This window comes from Arabidopsis lyrata, assembly GCF_000004255.2.
Source record: "Arabidopsis lyrata subsp. lyrata unplaced genomic scaffold ARALYscaffold_4, whole genome shotgun sequence".
Classification (NCBI taxonomy): Eukaryota; Viridiplantae; Streptophyta; class Magnoliopsida; order Brassicales; family Brassicaceae; genus Arabidopsis; species Arabidopsis lyrata.
The window spans coordinates 5,820,342-5,830,069 of NW_003302552.1; the positions used below are offsets into that span (position 1 = coordinate 5,820,342).

Below are 9,728 nucleotides of genomic sequence, written 5' to 3' on the forward strand. Positions count from 1 at the left end.
CTCCAGCTACTGGATCTCCGACGGCTGGTTCTGATCCGTCATCTCCTAAGTCTGCGTGGGTCTCGCCGCTTCAAGAGACTTTTGCTCCACGTCCAAGCCTGTTTTCAATCTAGTCGACGATGTCGCTAGAGTTTCCGTTCCATCAGAGATTGTTGATGAAGGTTTACCTCTTTGGAAATGTTTTGTAATGGGATATTTCATGGGTGATGCGCCGCAATTGGGGACGATTCATGCCACTGTGAATCGTATATGGAATTCTGCTAGCAAAGCCTCACGTATTGATGTTTAGTTTCTGGTGAGGCCTCAAGCAAACTCTCTAAAAGCTTCCACTCGGAAGTTCTAATGACGTCTATTTTTTCATGGAACATGCGTGGGTTCAATAAGCCGCGCAAACACAATGCTGTTCGATAGTGGGTGCAATCACATAAATTTGCAGTTGGTTGTCTTCTTGAAACTCGTATCCAGGAGGATAATTTTTGGCCTATTTTTGAGTCAACGTTCCCTGGATGGCAGTGTCTTCACAATTATAGATATAACAGGTTGGGGAGAATTTGGGTCTGTTGGTCGGAAGAAGTTGATCTACATCCTATTCATATGAGTGCTCAACAAATCACTAGTTGGATAAGATTTAAATCAACGAGAGAATTTTTTGTTTGTTCTTTTGTCTATGCATCTAATTTTGTCATTGAAAGAAGAGAGTTGTGGAAGGAGCTCATTGATATTCAGGCAGGTTGTGTACAAGCTATTAACTCTTGGATTGTTGTCGGTGATTTCAACGTCACACTAGCTTCTACAGAGCATTCACGGTATCTCGACTACATTCATGAGCAGTCTGGTATGCGTGACTTTCAGAATGTGGTACAACAATGTGGCCTAGAGGATTTGTCATATGTTGGACCAGTGTTTACTTGGACCAACAGTCAAGATGATAATCCTATTAGTAAGAAGTTGGATCGTGCTCTAGTGAATAGTTGTTGGCTGAGAACTTTCTCTAGTGCTTTTGCTTCTTTTAAAATGGGAGGAGTCTCGGACCACGCTCAGCTTTGGGTACAAATCAGAGCTCCATCACGTTCAAACCGACGGCCTTTTCAATTTTTTAATCATCTTACCTCACACCCGCAGTTTTTGGAAATTGTGGCACAGATTTGGACATCATCACAGCCGCTGTTTCGTTCTAGATCTGCTCTAACTATGCTGCACAAGAAGTTAAAATCCTTAAAAGAGCATCTAAGGCGTCTAAACAGAGAGCGTTATGGCGATCTTCCCTCTCGGATTAAGGCTGCATATGAGTTACTGTGTGTTAAACAAAATGAAGCTTTGCAGAATCCTCAAGTTGTGGCTTTTGAGGCTGTGTCAGAGGCTTGTGAACGATGGAATCATCTAGCAAGTATTGAGGAGCAGTTTTTTCACCAAAAATCAAGGGTTAAGTGGATGCAATTTGGTGATCAGAATACTAGCTATTTTCACAAGATTGGGGAGGGTCGTGCGGCTAGGAATGCTATAAAACTCTTAAAGACTAGTAGTGGAGAGGTTATAACAGAGATAAATGACATAAAGGCTGAAGTAGTGCGACATTATAAATCATTTTTACAAGACCAGCAATCTGAAATTCAGGTTCCTTCGGTAAATAATATCTCGCAACTGGTTTCATTTCGTTGTGCTAGTGGAGATGCATCACAGTTAATTCAGCCTATCACTGCGGAGGAGATACGAGACACAGTGTTCTCAATGCCATTGAATAAAGCGCCAGGTCCAGACGGATACACCGCTGAATTTTTTAAAGCAGCCTGGCCGATAGTAGGTCGGGATTTCATTAATGCGGTATAATCTTTTTTCCTTTATGGTTTTATGCCAAAGGGAATCAATAGTACTATCTTCACTCTAGTTCCGAAGGTTACTAATCCAGAAACAATGAAGGACTACCGGCCAATAGCTTGCTGCAATCTTATTTATAAGATAATTTCGAAGATATTGGCTTGTCGTCTCAAACAAAATCTGCCTAAGGCCATTGATTTGAGCCAAAGTGCGTTTGTTAAAGGCCGTCTGCTGTTGGAAAATGTATTGTTAGCTACTGAGCTGGTTAAGGATTATCACAGGCCATCGATATCTACAAGGTCTGCTATTAAGATTGATATAGCGAAAGGTTTTGACACGGTACACTGGTCATTTATTGTATCCACACTCCGAGCAATGCAATATCCAGAGCAGTTCATCTTTTGGATATCTCAATGTGTCTGTAAATGGTGAGCTTGAGGGTTTTTTTACAAGCTCTTGGGGTCTCAGACAAGGCTGTTCACTCTCTCTGTATCTCTATGTGATAGTGAGTAATGTGCTCTCTGGGTTACTAACACAGGCTGGGATGGAGAAACGTATTGGAATTCATCCTAAATGTCAAGAATTTAATCTCTCCCACTTAAGCTTTGCTGATGACACTTTGGTGTTCACCGAAGGAACTCCACAGTCTCTCCATGCTACGCTAGAGGTATTTGCAGACTTTGCGTGTATGTCGGGCCTAAATATAAACATCTCCAAATCCTCGATTTTTGCTGCGAGCAGAGGTAAAGCTTCCCTTGAGCAAGCTGCGGTGAATTCTGGTTTAGAGGTATGTGCATTACCTATTCGTTATCTTGGACTTCCGCTTACAACAAAAGCTATGTCTAGGGTCGATTACGAACCGTTGATTGATACGATTAGAGACAGATTAACAAGCTGGACTACGAGGTTTTTATCCTATGCAGGTAGGGTCCAACTAATCAAATCGGTCATAGCAAGCATCACAAATTTTTGGTGCTCCGTTTTCACCCTCCCGAAGAAATGTTTTAAGGAAATCGAAGGCATGTCTTCTGTGTTCCTTTGGAGTGGCTCTCCAAATATTCTTTATTTGGAAGGTACTATCAGGCTCTGGTTCTTTATGGGTAGCATGGGTCCGTCGGTATCTAATATGGGAAGGCACACTCTGGGATGTAAAGGAGACTACTCTGGGTTCATGGCAATGGCGAAAACTTTTAAAGTTGAGGCCATTGGCAGCTGAGTTTATGAAATGTGAAATTGGAGATGGAGAAACACTTTCTTTTGGCTTGATAGATGGCTTCCCATGGGACGGCTGATGGACATATTGGGGACTACAAATCAGCTTGGAATCTCTAAATTCGCTAAAGTCTCTGAGGTAGTAGATACATCGGGATGGAGATTCCGCAGATGTCGGGACAAAATTTTAAGGGATATAATCCAACACATACGACGAATCAAGGTACCAACAGGTAATGCGGGAAGGGATGTGGTTCTGTGGCGACACTCACCGGATGACTACCGACCAGTGTTTGCGGCTGCTACTACATGGGAACAGCTGCGAACACGTGGAGAAGCAAAGGAATGGTGTAAGATTGTCTGGTTCCCGCAAAATGTCCCTCGGTTTGCTTTTATCACCTGGTTGGCAATAAGGGATAGACTCACCACGGGGTCACGGATGAGAGCATGGGGAGATAGTCAATCCTGCCTCTTATGTGGGAAACTGGAGGAAACACGTGATCACTTATTTTTTGCATGTCTTTATTCTTTCATGGTGTGGATACGGGTAGTGGGTGACCTGCTCCGGGCTGACCCGGATCCTGACTGGACAGCGACGGTTCAGAGGCTAACAACACATTCGTTTGAAAGATATGACTACATTCTCATCCGGTTGTGTTTCCAAGCAACTATATACTACTTATGGCGAGAGCGTAACGAAAGGAGACACAGTAAGTAGCACCGTACACACTCATTGTTGGCTAGGACGATTGAGCGGGTGATAAAGACAAGAATCATGTCTTTGAGATACTTTGAAAGTAAGAAGCTAAGAGGTTTGATGCAAAGATGGCACAGTTCACATTCGACTTAATAGGTGGCTATTGCTCTGTTTTGCTATACGTTTCTTTGCTCTGTTTTTCTACTCATGTTTTGGCTCTGATATTTGTTCATTTACCGACTATCTATAAGATTGTTAACTCGTTACAATGGGTCAACAAGTGAACCATTACTCTTTGCTGGTCTCGGGAATTGAGCTGGAATCCAGGGATCCTCCCAAACTGATATGGATGTCTCCGATCTGACACTTTTGATAAGTCCTTTATTAACCAAAGATCTAGCTGAACAGATACTACGCCATCCATATGATGGGGAGTATGATTTTATATTTTCCAAGGGATTGGATTTCCGAAAATACTGCCCTTTTAACACCTTCGCGAAAAGAAAATCTGGAACTGTAATCAACCGCCACAATTGTTTGGCTAATTGGGCTGAAGTAAAATCGTCTACATTCTGAAAACCTAACCCTCTTTCCGATTTGCTATTGCACAACTTGTTCCAAGCCATCCAGTGCATACCTCTGGAATCCCCATTTGAACTCCACCAAAATTTAGCAACCGCACTAGTAAGTTTAGAAGTGATTTTTTTGTTAGTCCGAAGCACGACATAACATAATTTGGTAATGCTGCAGCTACCGATTTAATCATTACTTCTTTCTCACCTTTTGATAAAAATTTTGCCGACCATCCATTAATTCTTATTTGCAATCTAACTATGACAAAAGAGAAAATTTTTGTTTTAGATCCACCCAAACACTCTGGCAAACCGAGATAAGAGCCCATCCCACCGATATTAATGATTCCCAAGGTAGATTTGATTTCATCCTTGATATCCTCATCTACCTTATGTCCAAACTGAATCGAGGATTTTAAAAAATTAATCCGCTATTCTGACACCGCTTCATATTTCTTTAAAATCACCAAAATTACCTCACACTGGTCCTTGTTTGCCGTACAAAAGAATAAACTATCATCCGCAAATAACAGATAGAAAACCGATAGGCTTGCATTTGCTATCTTAATACCTGTAATTAGTTTTTCCCTTTCTGCTTTCCGAATATTCACAATTAGCACCTCTTTACAAAAGATGAATAAATAAGGAGATAGCGGATCTCCTTGTCATAATCCCCTTTCCGGTACAATTAGTCCTCTAGGTTGTCCATTAAGGAGCACTCTATATTGAACTGTTGTAATACACCACATTATCTAGTTGATCCATTTTTCGCAGAAACCCAATTTTCTTAGAACCTTCTCAACGAAAATCCATTCCACCCTATCATACGCTTTACTCATATCAGTTTTAATAGCCATGAAATTTCCTTTACATGAAGGTTAGTTCTCAACCTATGAAACATCTCTTGTGTAATAAATATATTATTAGAAATCAATCGTCCTTCGACAAAAGCCGACTGTGTTTCCGAGAACAGTTTTGGTAAAACTGTTTTAAGTCTTTGACAAAGAATCTTTGATATAATTTTATAGCCCACATTACACAGACTTATAGGCCGTAATTCTGGCATCGGTGTCGGTCTTTCCGTTTTTGGAATTAGACAAATGTTAGTCGTATTTAACCGTTTGTCGAAAATTCCATGCTCTAAAAAAGAATTAACCTAAACAAGAAGATCTGATTTAATTGTAAGCCAAGCCTTTTGAAAAAATAAGGCTGTCATGCCATCGGGCCCTGGCAATTTTTCCAGATGGTTCAGAAACAGAGCTGTTCTCACCTCACTCCGTAGCATGTACCGTTAGAAAATTATTAAGCCGATTCGTAATCAGACTTTGTATTTCTGCCAAGGACTCCTCTAAAGCCTCGGTCTTAGTTGTAGTAAACAGATCTTTAAAATAAGAAACAACTATATTTTGAATATCTTTATCCTCTGCAGACCGAATCCCGTTTTCATCATATAGCCCCGTAATCAGATTCCTTGCCCGTCTCTGTTTTGTTAGAGCGTGAAAGTACTTTGAGTTATTATCTCCTAGTTGCATCCAAGAGCACCTACTTTTTTGATACCAGTACAATTCTCATCTCAATAAGCTTCTTTCAACCGCAATGTTAATTCCGTAATCTCCTGTCATCACTCTGTGCCACCTGTAATTCCGATTTAAGTTCCACAATTGTTTGTCGCCCATAAGGAGTTAGTTCTTTCCTCCATTGCGAAATAGCCCGCCTACAGTTATTCAACTTTTCCACAAATTTTCCTTCTCCTAATTCAGAATCCGAATTCCAACCATTTGAAATTGCCTCCATTAATCCTTCCTTTCCAATCCATCTCTTGTATAACCTAAAACTTTGTTTCCCGCGTGGTATCTACTATACATTTTTGCAGCAGTTTTAAGGGATCCTAATCGGGTCGGATTTTTTTTAATTTTGACCCCGGAAATCTTTGTTGATTCTGACCCGGAAAATTCAATCTCGGATCTTACCTTAATTGATCATTTGACCCGAAATATCTCAATCCAATCCTACCATATTTGATACTTTCCTACATAAAATCCAAACCACATTTACTCAATATATCAAGAGTATATGTAGTTATAACTTATAATAAACCGATATTTGCAAATCAATTTGTTTTTATAAACCGATATTTGCAAATCAATTTGTTTCCTAATAAAATGCTAGAGATTTAAGCGTTTAGCATTTGTTTCCTAACAAAATTGAACCATATTAATTTGATATTCAAACATTCTGAAATTACGATATTTTTTAGATATTTTTACTTGCTCACCAAGATTTTCTCTGCTCACACAAAACCCTACCATATATCTTTTCAAAGCACTATATATATATATATATATATATATATATGTCTCATTCGCATCAACTAATATCACAAGGATCGCAACTAAGATCAAAAGGTATTTATGTCTCATATTTTCTTAAACACATTTTATACTCATCTAGGAACTCAATAGTTTCTTCTTTTAAAAGAATAAGATCACAATGTATGAATGCCTATAGGCTCAAGAAAAGCATCGAAGTTCAGGTATCTCTATCATACATACTATATATACTTAATCTAAATCATTGAAATTTTTTGAAAATACATGTTTCTTAGATGTAGATGTACTTGATTTAAACCTTCTGTCCTAATTTTCCAGATGAGGGTGAGCCACTATTCGATTGTATAGACTCTAAAGAAGAGTACCACACAAAAAATGCAGATCATTACATTGCATCCTCAAGTGCACGTGAGGATTATACCAAATCCATTGCTAATTGTTTTGCATATCCAATAAACCTATCCAAGAACCATCTTTATGTATTTTCTTGAAGCTATGTTATTCTTTGGATTATCAAATATATATTATTTTTTGATTTGCTATATACTTTTATATATAGCAGCAATATAAACCACATCAACAGATAAGTCAGACTCAACATTAAAATGAGTAAGAACTATCTAAATGATATTCTCCAACATAGAAACAAACAAAGCTTCCAAACTATCATGGAAAGAAGAAGTCATTGCTTTTCTACATTTAAGAAGACTTCAAACTAATAACTATTCACAGTATTTTGAAATAACACAAACCAAAACCTTAGTAGATGAAATTAGCATTTCCTAAATCAGTCATTGTTGTTCTCAAAATTGAAATTGAAGGACGGAGAGGATAATAATTCAAGATTGAGAGTAAAAAAGGGACTGACTTTGATGAGAAGGATGAGGAGAGCGGTCGATGTCTTGAAGTTCTTTAGCTGGCAAAGATGGCAGCAAAGCAGCTTCCAAAGCCGTCGTAGCTATAATCTCCTATAGTGATAATGTTTCCTAAAGCTTGACTATAATCATCTTCCATATACAATCCTTTAAAGAAAAAGTTATTAGTCAGCTAAACCTTCTTCTTTATGATATTTTGCATCGTTTACAGATGTACATAAGCTATAAGTTTATGTTTTTTTTCTCTCTTTAAGACCAAACTTAAACCATAGTTTTCACAATCAGAATCTTAATTCGGATTGAAGAGATGCAAAATAAAATCGTCTTTATATACCAACCTTAGGTGTACAGACAACAAATCTTTGTTTGGAAAGCAAATCATTCAAGATCTAATATAAATGTAACGATGCTGAAATCTCATACCTAGGGATTGAGAAGAAAATTGATTCAAATCGGAGCATATTCTTCGTACATCATGTAGAACCGATTATCATCACAGAAAAAAACAAATCAAACTGAGTAACTAACAGAATCGGATTGGAATTGGATTGGCAAGACATGGAAGCACTAATCGATTTCATCTTTTGTAGAGTGTTGTTTTGTTTTTCTCAGATAAACGACGAAGCTTTTTTTTTTTGGTCTTTTCCTATTTCAATTTTTTTTGTTAGAAAATATCATAAACACAAAATCTGTTTTCATTTTGGGTTTTGCTCTCTTGGCATATTTGGGCTTTCGTATTGTTTAGTGGGCTTCAAGCGTTTTATTGTTTGTTTGTTTGTTTTTGTTATACTAAAGTGAGGTATAAAAAGAAAATTTTTTATGAACACACATAGTCACATAAACAACACAATCTATAATTAATTAATTATCATATAAAATGTATTTGTTGCAACAACCAATTTAAATAAACTTAGATTTTAAACTATATAGAGAAAATAATTGTACCATTAAATCCAAAAACTTGGTTATTTTTAGATATAAGTCTATGTTAATTTTAACTATGAAAAAATTATTTTAATCCCTAAATTAAATATAGCTAATATTGTACTTTAGAATAGTAACGTAAAGACATGTAGCTTAATCGTATAAATATTTCACCATATAAAAGAAATAATATTACACTTTTAATATCCGAAACTTACATCTTATTACAAACCTTAAAACAATCAATCACAATTTTATAACAACAAAAATAAAATAAATTATATAAAACATAACATAAATTAGATTTATTCGTATAAAACCAACATGATTGTAACGTAAAATTTTATTAGATATTTCAATTTTGTAAAACATTTAAAGTATTTATAATATTTAAATTCTATAAAAAAGTATATAATATTAATAATATAGAGAATCTATATAAAAAGTATATATATATATATATATATATTATGGAAACATTTGAAAGCAAACTTTTAAATTGATGTATTTTAAATAAAAGTATTATTGAAAAGAAAAATAACAAAATGATGTTTAATTTAGCGGAAAAGGGTTATATAGTGGGACGGATTTTGGTCGATATTAATACGGGACGGTAAACCACAGGTGAAATCCTAGAATTAAAAATCAAATAAACATGTTTAACCAAAAATATGCAATACAATCTATATTTTTATCATAACATTTATATTTGATACACCAAGCAACTTTAAAATAATTGGTATTTTAATTATCGAGAGATAAACTAAAACTAATGTAGTCTCACAATAAAAACAATGCTATTACACTTAGAATATAACATATTTACATCTAACTAAAAACCGAATAGAATCAAACTTACGTTACAACAAAAAAACATACAAACTTAATAAATCAAATTCATCAGTTTAAAAATAAACTAAACAAATAATTAAATATTTTAACCCGCGGTGCACCGCGGGTTATATCCTAGTCTTATCCAATAACATAGCTACCACCGGTGAATGGTCGGAAGCAACCATTGGTAAATATTCAACGAAAGAGTTGCAGGATAATTCATGCCAATCTTCATTTGCTAAAGCTCTATCCAAACGACACCGTATTGGTTTTTTATCCCGCCAACCCCGCTAGGACAACCAGTCTCCGATTACTTTAACATCAATTCACCGATTACTTTCATAAACGATAGATACATTAAAATCATGATTATAATAAAGAGCTAAACAGCCACTACAATCGATAGGATCAACCGTTTTTAAAATTTTATAACCAAAATGACCGATAAAGTTTTTCATAAAAAAAAAGA

General features: G+C 36.2%; 2 long non-coding RNA genes across 2 annotated transcripts; one reads left to right on the forward strand and one right to left on the reverse strand.

Moving 5' to 3' along the window:
- The first annotated feature begins 2,393 nt into the window (after positions 1 to 2,393).
- Positions 2,394 to 7,368, forward strand: LOC110228986. The gene is made up of 2 exons (XR_002332509.1): positions 2,394 to 6,829; positions 6,945 to 7,368. It is a non-coding gene; the product is annotated as an uncharacterized LOC110228986 (long non-coding RNA).
- LOC110228984 lies at positions 7,267 to 8,155 on the reverse strand. Its single transcript, XR_002332507.1, has 2 exons — positions 7,925 to 8,155; positions 7,267 to 7,648 (listed from the first exon to the last, which is right to left on the reverse strand). It is a non-coding gene; the product is annotated as an uncharacterized LOC110228984 (long non-coding RNA).
- Positions 8,156 to 9,728: the final 1,573 nt, after the last annotated feature.